Raw genomic sequence first — 21,743 nt, 5'->3', positions numbered from 1 at the left:
GCACATGGTCTCCCATTTATTAAAGGGGAGATCCAAGGTCCAGTTATACATGCTGCAATCATAGTGATGAAGGAAGGATCGAACCCAATTTTATGAAGAACAGCATACAGATAGGAGTGCCTTACCCTATCGAAAGCATTTGCAAGATCCAGCTTTATGACAAATCCTTTTTCCTTCCTGGTTAAACTTAAGTGGATGGCCTCTTGTACAAGGAGTATAGAATCAGTGATGTGCCTGTTGGGGAGAAAGCCCCCTTGATTTTCAGAAATCAAGGAGGGAAGGAGAGGTTTAAGTATGGCTGCCAATATTTTCGAAATTATTTTGTAGGCTGAGTTGCATAATGAGATTGGCCGGAATCTCGAGAAGGAGGAAGGGCGATTTTCTTTTGGAATTAAAGCAAGGTAAGTGGAGTTGGTGAATCCCCCCATTTTACCTTTTCTCATCACCCATCGAATCATCTTTAAGAGATATTTTTTAATTATTTACCAGTATTCCCTATAGAAGCAGATGGGGAATCCATCCGGTCCTGGTGGTTTATCCGGATGTAAATTCCAAATAGCTGCTTTAATTTCCTCTTCTTCCACTTCTTTCGTAAGATTGTTGTTCATTTCTTGAGTGACCCCTTTAGGCAAATACTGGAGCATGTTTGAGTAATCTTCTGAACCTTTGTCTTCAGTCAGAAGTTGACAAAAATGCCTGGTGGCTGCTTCCTTTATAGACTCCTGGGTACTATATCAGTTTCCCTCATTGTCCATTATTGTGCTCACTATGTTTCTAAGTTTTCGCACAGTGGCTTGCTTATGAAAATAAGCTGTGTTTTTATCTCCTTCCTCCAACCAAAGTTGCCTTGATTTCAATCTCCACTTTATTTCTTCGTCCCTGAGGGTTTGGTGCAGCTGTGAATATAATTTACCTTCCTGTTCTTTATTCTGCTGAGATAGCCCCTACCTTTCAATTCTCTGTTGAATCTCTTCTAACTCTTGCTTGATTTTCTGTTTATTTAATTCAGGCTCTCGATAATTGCTCCTTGCCCAGCTCTTTAAAGCCTGCCTTACTCGTTTAAGTTTTGTCTCCCAGATATAACTTGGAGACCCCTCTACATGATGGATCCATGTCGCTTGCACCACTTCTTTTGCAGCTGGTATCCGGTTCCATATTGAGCTATATTTGAAGGGTATGGGCCCTAGCGGGCAGTGGCTTTGGAGAGTTAAAGTTATCGGATAGTGATCAGAGGCCGACATATTGAGGATATTTGAGTATCCTGTTGAGAAAGTGGAAAGGTATGTTATGCTAATGAGGAATCTATCCAGCCGTTCCATGATGTTGCTGGCACCAATTCTTCTATTACTCCAGGTATACCTACGATTTTTGGGTCTGACATCAACTAGATCATGATCCTGTATTATGGTCTCTAATCGACTTCTGGAAGGATCAGGGGTGAAATTACCTCCTCTTTTTTCATTAGCATGCAGCACTAGATTGAAGTCTCCTGCTACAATGAGATTGGTATTCTGGTCCAGATCTATGGTTGCTTTCAGAGTGTCCCAGCATATCTCTTTTTCTCTATACTGATTTGGAGCATACACATTATACACTGTCACTGATTGGCCTCCGGTTCTGTTGTCCAGTGCGGTTCGAATCCAGTTTTGATGAACATTAGTATAGCTACACATCCATTTGTTACTATCCCATAATGTTGTTATACCGCCTGAGGCTCCTCTTGCCTCGCTTATGCTTCCACAAAAATGTTTCTACTGACTAATGACTCTATTCATTTCACATTGATCTTGCTTTGTTTCTTGTATAAGCATGATTTCAGGGTTCTCACTGTGGATTAGATCCTTAAGGGCAAATAACTTGGAGGGGTGCCCTAATCCCCTGCTGTTCCAAGATAGTATTTTCATCATGAGGTACTTGATATGTGGAGAGGTGCTCGCCTCTCATGTCCTTTATTACTGTTTTCTTTTTCCAGGTGCCCAAGTATAAAGGACTCTATTGGTGTTTGAGTGCCCAATGTTGTATCTTTTTGTGCACTTTCATCCCTTTGCTGTTTCGCTGATTTTCTTCCAGGGACTTGCTTTTTTGGAACATCACTGGGCGCTCCATGGTCCTTTGAAGAGCTCCTGGTAATTCTCGAAGCGAGAGGTTCAGGAGGGGGCTGCATGGAGGGAGGAGTAGATTAATGGGGTGGGGGTTCAATGGAGGGGATGTCAGGGCCCGATTCAGCCTCAGAAAGGATCGAGAAGGGATTGGAAGAGGGGGGGAGAGGTGGATCGGGAATCAGAGAGGGAGGGGAAGAAGGTTGCTGATTGGAGGTTCCAGGGGAATCAGTATCCATAGGTGATTTGAGGGGAGGCGATGATTTTTTCTTTTTAACAGGTTCCCAGTGGCCTTCTTGCTCATCATTGTCTACATTCACAATTTTTGTGCATCTATTTGCAAAATGTCCGTATTCGTGACATACCTTGCATTTAAATGGTATCTGCTCGTAGTCCAGTTGCTGGATATGGCTCCAATCATCCACTTTCAGCTTGATCGCCTCCGGCAGTCCTCGGCCTAGGTTGACTTCAACACAGATCCTTGCGCATGCCTGCATGTTGTCTTTGGGTTCACTGCGATCTATGTATTTTCCCACCGCATTTCCTATAGCTTTGACTGATTCATCCCCCCAGCAGTGAAGAGGAAGATGAGGCAGCCGTACCCAAACTGGAACAGCATTCGGGATATCAAGTTCTGGGTCGAAATCCGGAGTCCATTTATTGAGGTAGAGGCCCCTGGAGTCCATAAAATATGGTCCGTTCCTGAATATTAGATCTTTGTCCTCCTTTGTCTCAAAATGAAATGTAAAATATCCTCTGCCACAGAATCTAATAGATATTTTGCCCTGAATCTTGTCCGACCAGTTCCTTTCAACCCATCTTTGTACTGTTCTGGGCGATGGCCAAAGCCCTGTGAACTGTCCAATTAATCCTTTCTCTGCTAGAGAAAGGGCTGCCATGCGTGGGGTAGCAGGCGGCAGTTGAACTTCCTGTAATACATCGAGTTTCTTTACAAACTTTGTTGCTACTGGTCGGGGTCGCTGCGGGGGAAGAGATTTAACCAGGTTAGAAAAGGCCCTTTGCAGATCCGGATCCCCACGGGGTGGATCCGGAGGATCCATACTGAGGCGCAGTCGCAGGTTTCAGGCTCTCAGGTTCGCGCAGCTCCAGGTCGCGTTCATCTTCATGTCCACTATTATGAGAATCTAAACCTTAAAACTGCGTGCATTATGAACTTTAGCAACTGATTGTAATAACAATATATTTGATGCAAATATTGGATGATCTGGAATGAACTTAAAAAATTCCAAACCTGATGACGGTGCCCATTCTGCAGTAGTTGAATACTTCTTGCCCCATATTAGTGTTTTCCCATCAATTTTTTTGATACGAAATTGATGTTGGAAGCTAATGTCATTAAGTTGTTCAATGCATTTCTCCTCACCATGCAATCCTAGAATAAACCTTCACATGTCAACAATTTCTTCCAACACATCAAAAGTAGGCTCTGGCATGTATGATTTCTTAATACCTTCAATTAATGATGGCAAGATCCCAACTTCCTTCCTCCTCAATGTGACTAAAAAATTACTGAACACCTGATCAATATGGTCATGAGTGTGCCCAACAAGAAGGAAACCAACATTTACCTTCTGAAAATTTCTCAATTCAACAAGCATGTTTAGATATCCAAAAACAATCTGATTTTTGTTTTCACGACAAGTGTTGTCCAATTGTAGATACAAAACTTCAAGAAGGTTACCAGAACAATGAGAAAGCACATCATGAATTATGGTTATTGTCAGATTTGCATCATTATGAATATTTGGAGCTGTGAAGTATACCCTTGGCAACATTTTCCCTTTGAATACCATACAACCGACCAAGTGATACTGAATAAAATTTTCCTCTTGTAAATTTTTGGGTGTGCAAACAAAATGTGGTAAAAGTGTTTTCTTCTGGTCCATACCTTGAATTATCAAACCCAAATATTTATTCAGATTCTCATAACACTTATTTTGATTCTTGTACAAATTTTTCCTTTCACTTGTTTGTTGTTTGTGATGCTCCTGAAGTGCTTTGACAATGGAATCTACACAACATAAAAGAAAGTCATTAAGAAATACGTTTTCATAGTTGATGACTATAAAATTTTAAAAGTTAAAGTTATGAATACTTACCTCTTTCTGACCCTTCACATTTATCCCTTTTTTATTTAAGAGAAGCACATGTACTGCAAATCCCCATCCTTGTCTTCTTAGGAATATGGACATTGTTGAATGCTTTCTTCCATACCTTCACAAAATAGTGATATCTAATAAATCGACCATGTCCCTCAACATCTTCTATATATTCTTTGTATAAGTTGTAGATTTTTCGTCTTGAGAAATTAAATGGAATATGTATTGTCTCTCTATTTGGCATACATTCTCCATGTTTTGAAAAGAAATCTTTCATCTATGACATTGCAATATTTGATAATGGCCCAAACTGTCATTTATGATGTACTTCTGAATAAAATGTTGGATCCTTTTCCAAATTTTCTTGGATTCTTAACAGACGAAAATTACCCACTGAATGAAACATTCTGAAATCCTTTCTACAGATAAATAAAGACCCAATATGATAATCATAACCTGACAATGTAGATTTCACGCACCACACTAAATATGAATTTTGCATGCTTTTGTTCATTGACAAATATCTCTTCCTTTTCTCTAATGCAAACTTGAAATCCATATGTTTCAAGCAATCTTTTTTACAACATTCACTTGAAATGAGAGCGCTGATATAACTTCTTCTCATCAGATATTCTTCTCTACCCCTTGTATAACTAGAACATTTTGGATTGATATGAAAAGGTCTTCTCCAACTCCTCAATACAATAATTCTTGGCAACATCTCCATCATTGGATCATCATTTGTATAAGCATTTTCATCATCATTCTGAGGAATGTTATCCTCACTATGATCATCTGTCCTTTTGAAATACTGATTCGGAGGATATTCTTCATCTTGCCCTTCTTCAGTGTTACTCTCATAGTCCTTAGAATTAGGACTAAATGGAAAATTTGACTCGATGTTTATTGGATATTCTTCATCATGTGCATTGTTAGTGTTTCTCTAGTAGTCTATAGGATTAGGACTACGTCGAAAATGTGACTCTTTACTTACTGAAAATTTTTCATCCTGCCCTTCATCACTGCTACTCTCATAGTCCTTAGGATTAGGATTAAGTGCTTCATCCTGTCCTTTGCCACCACTGCTCTCATAGTCCTTAGGATTAGGACTAAGTGGAAACTGCAACTCTTTATTTATTTGAAAATATTCATCACTACTGCTCTCATAGTCCATAGGATTAGGACTAAGTGGACACCATGACACTCTATTCATTTGAAATGATTCATCATGTTCTTCATCACTGCTACTCTCATAGTCCATAGGATTAGGACTAAGTGGACACCGTGACACTCTATTCATTTGAAATTCTTCATCATGTTCTTCATCACTGTTGCTTTCATAGTCCATAGGATTAGGACTAAGTGGACACTGTGACACTCTATTCATTTGAAATTCTTCATCATGCTCTTCATCATTGTTGCTCTCATATTCCATAGGATTAGGACTAAGTGGACACCGTAACACTCTATTCTTTTAAAATTCATCATCATGCTTTTCATCACTGTTGCTCTCATAGTTCATAGGATTAGGACTAAGTGGACACTGTGACACTCCATTCTTTTGAAATTCTTGATCATGCTCTTCATCACTTCTACTCTCATAATCCATAGGATTAGGACTAAGTGGACATCGTGACACTTTATTCATTTGAAATTCTTCATCATGCTCTTCATCACTACTGCTCTCATAGTCCATACGATTAGGACTAAGTGGAAACCGCGACTCTTTCTTTATATGAAAATCTCCATCATGCTCTTCATCACTGCTGCTCTCATAGTCCATAGGATTAGGACTAAGTGGAAACCGTGACTCTTTATTTATTTGAAACTCTTCATCATGTATTTCATCAATGCTACTTCAATAGTCCTTAGGATTATGCCTAAGTGTAAGATTTGACTCTCTATTCATAGTGGAAGAATTTCCGTTATATTCATCAATATGAATAGAGTTATTACGTGACGAAGATGTTTATGCTTCACAAAGCGAAATTTCACTATCCGAAGAATCCATGCCTTTCAAATAGAAGAGGTTGAATGATACAAATGCACTCTCTCCTAATGATAATATATAGCTTAAAGAATGAAAATTTCCCTCCAAAAATTTCATTCCATGTATTTCCTTTCATAATTTTCTTCTACAATTTATCAAAGAAATTTAACTAAAACTTTCTTATGAAATAGATCTTTTAAATTTAATATTTAAATTAAAATTGTAAACTAAATCTTTTACCTAAATTAATTTTTTACTTAAACTATATAATATTTACTAGACAGTTGAATGTATTTTTTAAATTTTTATTATATCTTCTAAAACAAATTAATCCCACATTCATCGTGCTGTAAATTTTTTTTGTAATATTCGCTATATCATAGTTTACTATATCGCCATAACAAGAATTATATGTTAAATTCTTTATAAAACCAAATTAATCCCACACTCACTGTGTGGTAAAACAATTCTGTAATGTTTGTTTGATCACAATTCTCTATATCACCATAACAAAATTTACATGTTAAAGTTTTTATAAAAACAAATTAGTCCCACATTAACCGTGCAGTAAAATAATTCCGTAATTTCCACTATAACATAAATTTCATTATCGCTATTCCTCACATCACATCAAGGTTTTTCGAAGTTCGTTAAAATACTTAGAGTGAATTTGTGGAGCATCTACATTGTTATCAACAACATATTCAATGAAAGATTATCGCATTTGAAAGGTTAGTTTCTCTTTTGTCGTGTGCAAGTTTTAAAATAGAATAGGTTTAATGATTTTTTTTTTTTTAGAAATTAAAAATTTAATTGATTCAAATTTACCCACTACATTCGCAGTGGGCATGGTGGGCCCAATCATGCTCCACAGTGGCCCAACAGGCCTATGGGGGAGGAGCAGGGGGGTTGGCTGCCAACCCCTTGCACCACCCCGGTGGCCCAACTGCCGGCCCGGGTGGCGGGCCATTGGGCTGTCGGGGTGGGGTGGGGGCCTGGGCATTGACATGGGTGGCGGGCCGATTTCTGGAGTGAGGCGGCTGGAAGCTGTATTTTTTTAATTTCTTATTTTAATTTTTTTTTTTAAATTGTTATATTTTACAAAATTAATTATCATTTATCGTTTTGTTTGTTAATTTAAGCTATTATTTTTTGTAACTTACTGATTTATATATGTGTATTTTTTTTTGCAGGAAAATGGCATCAAAGAATATTTCTATGAATCTTTCTGGATGAATGACTGCTAAAATTAAAGGTGGATCCTCAAAAAGCACTGTTGAACGAAAAACCTGAGATGATAGCTATAAATCTATCAAGTGCCTCAAACGATAAGAAGACAATTTCATACTGGAAGAAACCAAAAGAAGTGAGACTTCCAGAAAATGTATGGTATGTGAAAGAAAGAGAAGGTGAAGATGTGAAAATATATCTATATGTTGATATCCCTAACGATAGTGGAATTTATGAGGTGTTGGGAAAGGTCATAGACATGTGTTTGGTATTGAACACTGAATTTGTTTATATAAAAAACCGCCCAAGTCACATGATAAGATTAAATATCAGTTATTATATTCACTGTATGACACGAGAGAGGTATCTACAAAGTTGTGTAAACAAATTGTAAATGAGATTGCACAAGATATCGTAAGTATTGTTATTTATTTTTGTGTTTTGTGTTATTGTAACTGTCTCATTATATTTTTATAACTTAGTTTTTATTGACATACGATATTTTGTTTGACAAAATTTTGTTGAAATTCTTTCAATTATGTTGGGAGGCATTCATTTCATAGAGAAAAATATTATGAATGTTTTGAGCAGTTTATACTCAGGGTCAGAAGAAGATATGGAAAACAAGCAAAAAGTAGTAATTTATGATACTAAAAAAACTACATCCAAGGGATCAGAAAAAAAATTCCTTTAGTGGATAAATCTAGCAAAGGTAGACAGATTACTTTTGAAGATGAGGAAGTTGAAACTGACACTGAAGAATATGTTGCCATTACTGAGGATGACATTGGAACTGATGTTAGAAAGGAGAAGATCCATAAGAGAGCAAAGGTAACAATGCCCAAGAATGTCTTTGTTCTTGTTAATGATGAGAATGTTAGGAGGAAGAAAAGTAAAGTTGAACATTCTCAAGTAGTCATTACCAACAGTTAAGATCCTAGTGAGACTTCAAAAGATAATAGGGAAATCATTACACCAGGAGTTGATTTAGAGGATGGCATTATTAAAACAAAACAAAATTCCATTCGAAATAACTTGAAAAAAAGAAACTTAATTGAGGGTGGTCATACATTTCAACATAATGTGAGACAAATCTATAAGGCAAGTGAAGAACAATGTAAATATCAAAGCAGAAAGCCACACCACCTGCATGTCCACAACTTGAAGACATTGATGAGGTACAATCCATATGTTCATGTGGTTAATTATGTGCTTCTTGTTGATCCAGTTCAAGTTCCCAACAAAGAAGCATTTGATAAGTCAAAATGTTTTGAATACAATTATTATGTGCATGGGGGAACCATTCTGTAAAAGCTCAAAGGCAATTGAAGGAGGAATATCCCAATAACCCACGTTTTGAAACAATGAAATGTATCATTTATGTTGGTTTATCAAATACAGAAACAAAGTTAGTGGCATGGGAACATAATTAAGATAACGAATGTAAGATGTCTATGACTTTGATCCAAAGGGTTAGATTTATTCATAGTGAATTTGAAGAAAAATGTGGTGGGGATAAGATAAATGTTACTATAGATTTCCGAAAGGAATGTTGTATGGAAATAGGATATCAAATTGAGAAGAAAATAAATTCAAAAGGTGGCAGAGTAAATATTGTTATGTTCAGAGGTATTGATAACATTTTCCAGTTGGCATTTAGAACTAGAGAGACATGGAATTGATTAATGAGATTTTTAGCATGTGGGAGAACATTGGCATTAAAAACAAGAAGGCCAAAAGGTCTAAATCATTGATATGTAGCAACAATAAATCAGGGCCTGAAATGAAGCAGCTTCCAGAAGATATGACTATCACACCTTCGAGAGCATTGCAATGAGTAAGGATGAAAAACTTGTCAAAGCAATATTATCTCGTGTGAGATCAAGGGAATTATCATTGGAAGAAATTTATGAGGAATTTCAAAAGTAAGTTTGTTGAATTATTTTTACTTATTTCTAGATTATAATTTTATTTTAAATATAACATAATGTTCTTGGTAGTATTTGTTATACATATCATTATATTAACTTTTTTTACTTTATCTATTCTATCACAAAGTTTACATGAAAATGCAAGAGCAGATGGTTAAATTGTTGAATGAAGATAGTTGGGATGATGTTGTACGCAACTATCCAGATTCAAGTTCTACATCAACACTAATTTTTTTTTTATCTTTCATTTAAAAAGGTATGTTGATTTATACATTCATTTTTATTCATATGTATACTATTTTCATTTTATAACTTATACATATATTTTTTTATTTTATTAAATATGGGGAAGGATCAAAATGGAGCACCAGATAGTTTTAGAACCTTTATTGATAAAGTTAAGATTGAAACATTGAAGAAGCAACGTCTTAGGAATGTTGAACTTGATCCAAATCTTACTTATTTCATTTGGAATGTGCTTAAAACTATTCAATATTAAGTAATACAAGGCAACTGTGAAGACATTGCTAAACTCATATCTAAAAGGGATTATGCCCTAGTTATTGCAGATATTCCCCATGGTTTCAATATCCCAAACATTGAATATGATAGTGACACTTATACTTATCATGCTCTTAGTAAAGTGGTTGCGGGATTTGTAGAAGTCACATCATCACCATTATGGAGATTTGTGACATTTCATTCAGACACACATTTGGCAATGTTATTGTCGAGCTTCAAGGGGAAAACAAACTCAAGGATGCAGCTTACATGGTAAGGCGTTGAAAATGTATGTTTGATTAATGTTAAAAAATTCATTTATGTACAAGTTAATTGAACTTTTACTATTTCATGTTACAGGAAAAAGTAAAATATTCTTAACTGTGAATATCAAGAATTTATAAATGATTGTGAGTTCATCCATATTGATAGTTGGGCAAAAGATGATAGCTATATGTCTATGGTTTTTTATCAGGCAGATGGAAAGAGTCATAGCCAAGTACTGGTTTATGATGATATTGTGAAAAAACTAACATATGAAAACAAAGAAGCAAAAGGAGAGATAGTTAACATTTATCAAAAACCATAGTTATTGATTAACTCCCTTATAGACGCATTTTCAAATGAAGGAGATTGGATTTTGGATTTATTATCTGGCTCAAGTAAGTTTTATTATATGGAATTAAATTTCAATATCTTCTTTCTTAATTTATATGTCATTATACTAATTTACTTCATTATTTATTTCGTGCTTGATAATTAGGTACAACACTAGCATGTTGCCTACAAAAAGGAAGAAATTGCATTGCCATTGAAAAATATCCAATACAGTGTAATTTTATTCAGCAAATAATTAATGATGTTCAATTTCTTGCATTGCATTCCAGATGCAATGCAAGAAATTGAATTGAATAAAGTGGATTTTAGTGAATCGCGTGTGGAAAAAAAAGGCAAAGGAACCTCAACCATGATTACATGGAATGATTGGAAAGGCATACATTGGAAGATTCACAGACATCAAAGATCCATTAGAAGAGGAAAATGAGCAAAATGAAGCAGAAAATATTGTGGAAGAAGACAATGATTAAACTCTAGAGGATGAAGAGTTTGGATTACGTGATATTGTTGATTAAATTTAAGTTATACTTGGAAATCAAGCTCATTTTTTGTAACTATTAATTAGTTATACTTGTAATGTTTTGACTTTGATATTTTATGAGAAGAATAAGCATTCAATTAATGTTGTTATGTGTTCAATATTTGTATTATGTGATTTTCACATTAATTTTTATGTGAATCATTATTTTTTGAAAAAATTTGTGATTATTAATATTTTTTGACATGAAATTCAAAAAAAAAAAAATATTATTTGACCATTTTTTTCTAAATTTTTCTTATAAAAATTGTGATTTTGACATGTCATTTCTAGCAAAAAATTATCAAAATGTGTAATTTTTTAGTTATATTTATGTTGAAAATGGTTATTTTTATGTCAATTGTTAAAAGTTATTGTTTTTTAGAAACAATTATTTGATGTGCATTGAAAAATTAATTAACGATATATAAATATGTAGAATATCGAAATTTTAAAATATTGACCTTCTTATTTAAATATGCAAAACAATAAAAACCTCGCAAAAAAAATAAAAAATAAAATAAAAACAAGAACATATGAAGAAGAAGACCACTTCAAATATTGTTAAATTTAGAAAATAATTATTTACATTTAATACATTAGAAACTTTAAAAAAAAAAATAGGTCTTTTAAAAAAAGGGTTTGATGCAGAATCAACACTTTTTAAAATCAGCGTGCAAATCACTAACATTCTAAAAACTAATGTACATAAAAAAATTAAAGTGTCCAAAACTATGTTAAACAAAAAATATGTGTATTCTGCATCGCCACATTTCAAAATCGAGTCACTTTTTTGCTACCTCTACGAAACGGGTAATGGTATCAGTTCCCATTGGAAAGTTTACATTGTTCATACTTCCAATCCAAGGATGTAGTGCATGAGACCTATGTCCTTCATCTAGAACTCTCTTGAAAGGTCCTCCTTGCAAGATCTGATTACTTTCTCATCACCAGTTAAGATCAAGTCATCAACACATAAAACAATAATCAACAATTTACCTTCTACCAAAATATGACAGACGTTTGCATCTGCTTCACTTTTGGTGAAGTCCAAACTGGTGAGATAGCTATCGATCTTAGTATACTAAGCACAGAGTTCTTGCTTAAGACCATACAATGCTCACTTGAGTCTTCACACATGAGACTCTCGATCAAAAGTCTTGAACCCTTTTGGTTACTTGATATACACCTCCTCCTCAATAACTCCATTAGGTAATGTTATTTTCACATCCATTTGGTGGATCTTCCACCCCATCTGTGCGGCCAAAGCAAAGATTGATATGATAGATAAGTACCTTGCTGCAAGAGAAAAGGTCTCCTCATAGTCAATCCTCTCCACCTAAGAGTACCCCTTGGCCACAAATATGGACTTGTACATTTCTATGCTTCCATTTGTTGTTTGCTTCACCTTGAAGATCCATCTCGAACCCATAACTAAATTTTCTTCTAGTCTTGGAACTACTTCCCAAACATTGTTCTTCACAATGGATTCATTCTCCTCCACCATTGCATAAACCCATACAATGTTCTCCACTTCTTCCTTGAAAGAGGATAGCTCAGTCTCTACTAGCTCATTCATTAGATGGTTCTCGCATCCTGCACAAGTCTCTCAGCTTCTCCAGTTCTCTTCTTACCTTCTCTAGATGGTTCTGCTTGAGTGGTTGTCTCCACTCTTTGTTCCTCAACTTATGGCTGCTCCACAACATTCTGAGGCTTCTCCTTTGGAGATAAAATATCCTCCTTTGGTGGGTTTGAAGCTCCCTCTCAAGAGAGCACCACATGGATTTGTCTTCCTAAAAGTTGACATCCCATCGCACAACTATCATTATGAGGGATGGAAAATACACACAATAGTTGTATGGAGTTTCTGTGTAACACACAAATACCCCCAACTCTGTTATTGACTCTAGCTTCTTCCTTGATTCTTTGGAGACATGGCAATAGATAGAGGCTCCAAAATTATTGAAGTGCGACACATCCGACTTCCTCCCCAAGAAAGCCTCCTCTCGTGTGATCATGCCAAGAATCCGATGAAGACTCTTATTCTATAAATAGACCATTGTGTTGCATACTTCAACCCATAAGTGCAGAGGTAGGCTTTGGTCATGCAACATCACCCGTGTTTTTCCCATAATGCTTCGATTCTTCCTCTCAGCCACCCCACTCTATTGTGGGTTGTGGGGTTTTATCAACTCTCATCGAATTCCTTCTTTTGCACACAAATTTTTAAAATCATTCAACATGTACTCACCTCCATTATTGCTCTTGAGAGCCTTCACCTTCTTGCCTGTTTCTTTCTCCACCAGTGCCTTGAACTCTAATAACTTGGAGAAAGTATCATCCTTCTTCCGCATCAAGAACATCCAACACTTTCGCAAGTAGTCATCAATAAAGGTGACAAAATACTTTTGCCTAGCAGTGGCGGCTGTTGAGAAAGGTCCATAAACATTAGAGTGGATCCTTTCAAGGATTGCATGTGCTCCGTTGTCTTGATCTTGGAAGGTGGATTTTGTGTACTTCCCTAAGGTACGTCCTTTGCATGTGTCTTGCTTTTCTAGTGCTCCTTTGGGAAGGCCTATGGTAACATGTTGCATGATCTTCAAAGCACCATGATGCAAATGGCCAAGTATTCTATGCCAAAATTCATTGGCATTGCGAATTTTCACCTTCTTCGCCTTTATGCTCAATGCAACACAATCCTCCACATCTAGTTTGTAAAGATTATTCACACTAACTCCAATTTGCTTCACCTGCACTGTGGCTATATGTGTCAGGAATTTCTTTCCTTTACTGAAGATCACATCCTAACCATGGTCTTCCAAAACTGCAATGGAGACAATATTCTTCTTTAGACCCAGACCAAACATCACATCCTTGAGCCTGATAGGTGAGCCTGACTTCCTCTTAAAGGTGACTGTACTAATATTGATCATGTTGTACCTCCCATCTCGATGTGCATCTAGAGATCCTTCTCCTCCAAATCACTAAAAAAATCATTATTCCCTGTTATATGGAATGAGGCATCGTTGTCGAGGTACCACACACTTCCCATCACAGTGCTTGTCATGCATTCAATGAGAGTAAAATCGAGCTCGAACTGTGAAGCTAAAGCTTCGCCCACATCTCCTCCTGAGGTCTTCTTGCTTTTATTATTGTGTGGACACTTCGTGATATAGTGACTGAATTCATGACAATGAAAGAACTTGGTTTTGGACAAGTATTTATTATTTCCCCCTTAACTAGATTCTTGTTTAGATTGTGATTTCTTCCATTTCCCTTTCTTTTCCTTTCCAGCCAAGACATATTTCTCCTCATCCTTGCCCTTGGATGAAGTCTTGTCTCTGGTATTCCGCCTTATTTCCTCCTGTACCATGTCAGACCATAAGCGCTCCCAACTTGGTAGTTTCTCCCTACCATTTACTGAATCTTGATAGTTATGCCAACTCTTGGGAAGGCCCAAAAGGGCTAGAGGTACCAAGTATTCGTCAAGGAAATTAACACCGACCCTTCTAAGTTCATCATGACACTGTGTAAACCTACTTAGATACTACAGAATTGCGTCATTATTCCACATCTTGATACTTCGAATATTTTCCTTGAGTGCCAGCTTCATGTGGTCATTATTATTCTCGAACAATTTTTTCAGTGTTTTACACATCGCGAATGAAGTCTATTTTTTGTGGAAATTGGAGACAAGATGATCCTGTACTCCCTCCAATATGATGCTCCTCGCTTTGGCCACATATTTATTCCACTGAGAAAGATTTTGGGCATGAGATTCTTGGGGTTTTTCTACATCTGTGTTGATGCATTCTAGCAGCCCATTGTATTGCAATATGGCCTCCATACAATCCTTCCATGAAACAAAGTTTGAGGTGCCTTCAAAGGCATACTTGATCCTAACTCCATTGAAAGCCATCTTGTTAGTCCTGAAGAAAACCTCCAACATTTATCTTCAAATTCAAACCTCTTGCAATGACAACTTCGAAATATTTTTTTCTACAGTGATTACAACTCTAATACCATGTACAAATTAATTTGTAGATTCAATACTGCTCATGAAATTTACTAAATCACAAGACTTGAAGCTACTCTACTAATCCGTGGAAGTTAATTCATCATCTAGAACAAAAATCATAGACATGAAAAAGGAAACATCACACATGCACAAAGATTTATCTAGGGGGAAGAAACTACTCAAAAACCCCGCACTATCTATATTGCATTAATCATATAATAGAGATGAAATACATATGCCCTATAAAACTTGAGCACACCCTGCAAGTGTATAGTCTATCCCTCTACCTGACTGACTAACTCTAGAAAGAACTTAGCCAATTTTCAAGTCCTCTAAGCTCCTATTTCCTTGCATTGTTCCTCTAGGAAATTGGCCCCTATTATTTAGGAATTTCCCACTATTGAACTGTGAAATTCCCTAGGGTCCTTCCTCTGACTGCATTCACCACCTGTACACATTGTAATATGCTACAACTAATAGTATATTTCCTTGTAATCTCCATCTCAACTGGGTAACTCGAATTCTATGCATGCAAAAATTTATCGGGGTTGATTGATAAGTTAACTAGTGGATCACTGAGTGTGGCTGAAGTTCCACTTCAACAACTTGGCCTCCATTAGTTCTTATGACATTTAAAACTTGTGAGAATCCATCCTAGGGTCCTCTAACTACAAACTAAATTTATTTAATTTAAAATCAATAAGAACGGAAATAACTTATTTATAACTCAACATTTATTTGATGACAATGTACAGTTAAAATTTATTTACAACATATTAAACAAGTAAAAATTTCATTGCAACCATTACATAAGTAATCAATAAACATAATAATACCTATTCCAATAGCTTAGTTAAGATGCTCCTGACTCTATTGAGATGCTCCTCTTGACTACCCAACTGAATTTACCTCCCAGCCAACTAGGAATGATTTCCTAGCCCAGAGAACCTCCATAGGTTCCATAGCCCTCCGAGCCCAAGTCCAATTAGGTGTAGCGTGTCCAAGTTAAAAAAACACTCTCTATATCCAAGTTTGTATTCTCTCATTTATCTCTCCATTCTCTCCCTTCTCTTTCTCCACATCCCTCCCCCAAAACAAAATCTTCCAAACCAAAACCAAGACCAAGGATCTCCCCCCTCTCCTCTCATCATCCTTCCCCTTTTATTTCTCTTCCTCCCATCCACCTCAACCACCTATCATTAATGTCATGACTACCCCCTCATCCTTTCATTTAGTATCCTTGAATTTTCTTATCATATCTTATTCAAAGTAGATTTGAGAAGACATTTTGGGAATAAAATATGGATATTAAATTTAGAATTAAATTGGAGAAGACCATATCTTCTCCCAAGTAGATTTGAGAAGACACCTTGGGATATTGATATTTAATTTAGAATTTAATTGGAGAAGACCATATCTTCTCAAAACTAAATTTGAAAATACACCGTGGGATATGGGTATTTAATTTGGAATAAATTGGAGAAGATCACATCTTCTCAAAACTAGATTTCAATAGACACCTTGGGATATGGATATTTAATTTGGAATAAATTGGAGGAGACCATATCCTATCCAAAATTAAATTTGAGAAGACAAGTTTGGAATTTAATAATAACAATAATAAAATTTATATTAGAAAAATAAAATTACAGTCTCACAATGTAGGTATATACCAATATTTCTTGATAATTATAAGTCAATATTTTTAGGTTAATTAAACACTAATAAAAGTTAGCATGATATGATTAAGTAGGGAATTACATACACCCCTCCTTCAGAAAACTTCATCCCGAAGTTAGAGTGAAAAAGATACAAGGAGTTCGAAAGAAGTTTGACAATAAGGCATAACAAAATAGAGTTATAGTAGTAAAATTAAGTAAGTTAGACAATGATACCACTTCCCATCAAGGGTCTCCAACTAATCTACATCCTCCTATCCTTCCTAACCTACTTCTGCTCCCACCCTATCCATTCTCTGGTGGTATATACTATGGCATCGGCTATACCAATCTAACCACTAATAAAACCAATATGGCGGAAGCGTCGACTATATCGACCTAACTTCTCCAGCAGGGAACTGGCAATCATCATCACACATCTAGGGTAGCGTGTCCATCACTTCCCTCCCATGATTCCAGGTTTGGAGGTTACATGGTGGGAAATACGTCCACCCTTCCTCACAAATAGGGTCAAGACCCTAATATGGACCACATGACAGCGCTAGTTGGATACTTGTCATCGAATAATCCAGTTAGGTAGTCTTGTCACCTACCATTTACATTTTACCCATGTCATAAGACTGCATATCAAGTAGATACAAAATGTAATAGAACAGTGTACATCATACCTTTCCTCATTAGATGTCTCGACCTTCCCCAATGGAAGAGTATATCTTGGTTATCATATAGTTCTTTCCAATATGTGGATTAGTTCTCATTCATGCATATATATAACAACAAAATACATATAGATAAGTGATCTTAAACATCATGTTATTAAGTCTAGTATCCACATGTCAATTTTGTAGTTCATACTGGAAATAAATATTACATTAGATAAATCATATCCACTTAAGCTATACATGAAAAAACAATAACTCTGATAAGTCATGCACTAGATAAATCATAACCAAGTAAGCCATATATTAGGTCATACATCAAACATTTCAATCATCAATACCTAATCTATCTAATGATTTATTTAAGTAGTTTCACTTTTCCAACTAAATGCATCAATATTACATAGCGTTCATACATAAATAACATGAAACTTCAATAGAGCCTTATCATAGGTAGCTATCTAAGTCAAAATGGGCATCACAGATGCTCAAAAAGTGAGGGCTAGTCACGACATATAGTCTCTGCATCCTCCCAAGTAGCAGATCCTCGGCTATACTTGTCCCACTGAACCTTAACCTGGTCCACCATGCGACGTCTGAGTTGTCGAACCCTATGGTCCAATATGCGTAATGGTTCGACCATTATGGTTCCTATGTCTGAGACCTGCAATTTCCTCCAATCCAGTTTGTGAGATTCATCAGAAACATAATGTCATAAAATAGATACATGAAAAACATCATGAGTTTTATGCAAATGGGGTGGCAGTACAAGACAATAGGCAACTGGTCCAATCTTTTCCTTGATCCTAAAATGTCCTATAAACCGAGGTGACAACTTCATCCCTTTCCCAAACCGAATGGTGCTTTTGTTGGGTCGGATACGAATAAAAACTTGGTCTCCTACTTCATAACTTCGATCAGTCCTATGTGAATCAGCATAACTCTTTTGTCTATCTTGTGCTTCCTTTAACCTTTGTCAAATCTTCCTTACATGTTCCTCCATTTCTTGAACTAATTCTGGCCCAACTATTACTCGGTCCTCCAACTTTTCCCAACTCAATGGCGTCTTACATGGCCTCCCATATAGAGCTTGATAAAGAGGCATCCCGATTGAATTGTGGTAACTATTATTATAGGAAAACTCTACCAATGGTAAGTACCTTTCCCACTAAGTTTGATTATCCATGACGTACATTCTAAGCATGTCTTCCATAACCTGATTTACTCTTTCAGTCTGCCTATCTGTTTCTAGATGATATGCAGTGCTCAGGTTTAACTGAGTCCCTAGTGCTGACTACAAACTTGTCCAAAACCTAGATGTAAATCGAGAGTCTCTATCAAAAATGATCTTTATGGGTAACCCATTACTCAAATAAATTCACTTATAAAAACTCGTGCCACATCAGTAACATCGTAAGTGTCTCTTACTAGTATGAAATGGGCACTTTTGGTCAATTTATCAACTATAACCAATATAGCATTGTGCCTCTATGACATGAGAGGAAAACCCACAACAAAAACCATAGAAATTACCTCCCATTTAGACATAGGGATGTCATGTGGTTGTAGGAGTCCTGCTGGATGGCGATGATCAGCCTTCACTCGTTGACATTCAAGATATTTGGCGACAAACTGGACTATGTCGTGCTTCATGCCTGCCCAAAAGAAGAGTTTCTTCATGTCCGCATACATCTTCTTCACTCCAGGATGTGCACAATAGAGTGCTCTATGTGACTCTTTGAGGATGGTCCTTCTTATACCCCCTTCCTTAGGTATGTACATTCTCCCTTGAAATCTCAATAGTCCATCTGGTTCAAGGACATATCCCTCAAACTTTGGTTCTATTTGATTCCCACTCTAGAGTGTTGATATAACCTTTAGATACCAACTATCTTCAAAGAGTTTTTCCAACACACGTTCCCTTAACTTGACCCTCAAGGCTAATAGGGAGAAGGTTCGTGGCCTCCTGCTTAGTGCATCGGCCACCACATCTCCTTTCCCTTAATGTAAGAGATCTCAAAATCATACTCACTCATGAATTCGCTCCATCACCTTTGTCTAGCATTCAAATCCCTTTAAGTGAAGAGGTGCTTTAGGCTTTGATTATTTGTTCTTAACTCAAATCTTCTCCCAACAAGATATTGTATCCATAGTTTCAAATCTAACATCACTGTTGCTAACTCTAAGTCATGGGTAGCATACAACTCTTCATGTTTCTTCAATTTCCTAGATGTGTAAGCTATTACTCTGCCTTCTTGTATCAATACTGCTCCCAATCCTTTCTTCGAAGCATTGGTGTAGATAGTGAAGTCTTTTTCCATGTCCTATACTTGAAGGATCAGTGAACTAGTTAGTAACCTCTTTAGTTCATTGAATGCAGTGTCACATTCAAATGTCCATTCATACATGACCCATTTTCGTTGTAATGTGGTGATGGGTTCTGCAATCCTCGAAAACCCTTCCTCAAACCTGTGATAATAACCTGCTAACCCCATAAAACTATGCACCTCATGAGCATTTTTCAGTACTAGCCAATCCATTATGGCCTTTACCTTTTCCAAGTCAACCGAAATCCCTTCTCCCGAAATGATGTGCCAAAGATAATGAACTTTCTTTTGAAAGAAGGAACATTTTGGCAACTTTTCATACAATTGATTTTCCCTTAAGAAAGTCAATACAACCCTTAGGTGCTTTTCATGCTCCTTTTCATTCTTTGAATACACAAGAATGTCGTCTAGAAATACTTGCACAAATTGGTCCAAATACTTCTTAAACACACCATTCATGAGGCTCATGAATATTGTTGGTGCATTGGTCAAACCAAATGGAACAACTACAAACTCGTAGTGCTCAAACCGAGTTCGAAATGTTGTTTTTGATATGTCACCTTCCTTAATCCTCAATTGGTGGTATCCATATCGTAGATCAATCTTTGAGAAAACCGTTGCTCTCTTCATTTGATCAAATAGGTCATCTATTCTAGGTATCGGGTACCTATTCTTTATTGTGGCTCTATTCAAGTCCCAACAATCTATGCATAGCCTTAAGGAACCATCCTTGTTCTTGACAAAAATCAGTGGTGCACCCAAAGGTGAAATACTTGGTATGATAAATCCCAAATCTAAAAGCTCTTTTAACTGCGTTTGCAACTCACAAAGTTCTAGAGTTTTCATCCTATTGGGTGTCTTAGATATTGGTTTTGCACCAGGTTTTAGGTCAATTGTGAAATCATTCTCCCTTACAGGAGGTAATCCGTGCAATTCCTTAGGAAAAACATCCTTGAATTCTGACAAAATTGGGTGTTGATCTAGGGAGGGCCCTTTCTGGTCACTTATAGCCTCGACCACATATAGTTTGCAACCTTGTCAGAGACACCATTTTACCTTCATCATGGATATGAATTGTAGCGACACTCCTCTCTTGATTCCACAAATCTCAATTGACCTACCTTCATCATCTAAACAAATCACCTTCTTCTTGAAACAATCTACCAAAGCTCGATGAGATTCTAGCTAGTCCATTCCAATAATTACAACGTACGTCCCCAATGCTATGATGTATGCCTTCAACTTAGTTATACACACCTTGAGCTTTACTTGATATTGGTCAACACTAGGCCCTACTGCTTGTTTTATCCCTGAAGCCATCTCAACTTGCTTAAAGTCATTGTGCCCATAGGCTGCCAACCCACATTTTCTAATGCAACTGGTGAAATGAAACTATCTGTAGCACCTGAATCAAACAAAATTTTAACTTTTACTTTGTTTATCATACCTAAGGTTTCTACCACGGCAGATTGGTGTTCAACTTGTTGGTTATCAACTATTGCATAGATTCGATGATGGCTACTTGCTCCCCCCATTGGAGATTTTCCTTCTCTACGGTTGTTACCAGTTTGTAACTCAGGACAGTCACACTAGTAATGAGCTCCCCTGCATCCCCAACAAGTGATACGTGGTAGACTTTGAAACAATGTTGTGGAGTTCTTTGGAAAGATTTTCTTCCCTTGGGACCCTTGCCCCTACTTGTTGCTCCTCCTGTATGACCTTGATTTGCACGAATCCTTGAAGCTGCGAGTGAAGCTGCACTAGTAACCATTGAAATCCCCATTGTCAGTGATATGGGTACAACCCTGTTTCCATATGGTGGTGGCCTCAAACTTCCCCCTAGGGAAGGTACGAGGGGCCTTCCCCATAAACCTTGGTTGTTGTGGAAAAATGGTTTTGTTTCCACCCTTTAAGTCTAAGTTCTCTTCAACATAACGAGCATGTTCCAAAACTTCTGCAACGGAGGATGGTTTCCACATCCGCACCATTTCCCTAATCTTAATGTTCAATCCATAAATGAAACGATCTGCTTGGCACTGATCAGTATCCATGTA

Source organism: Pinus tabuliformis, chromosome X, assembly GCF_031772625.1.
Source record: "Pinus tabuliformis cultivar Carrire ecotype Pingquan chromosome X, CPIR1, whole genome shotgun sequence".
Lineage (NCBI taxonomy): Eukaryota > Viridiplantae > Streptophyta > Pinopsida > Pinales > Pinaceae > Pinus > Pinus tabuliformis.
This window is presented reverse-complemented; position numbering follows the sequence as displayed.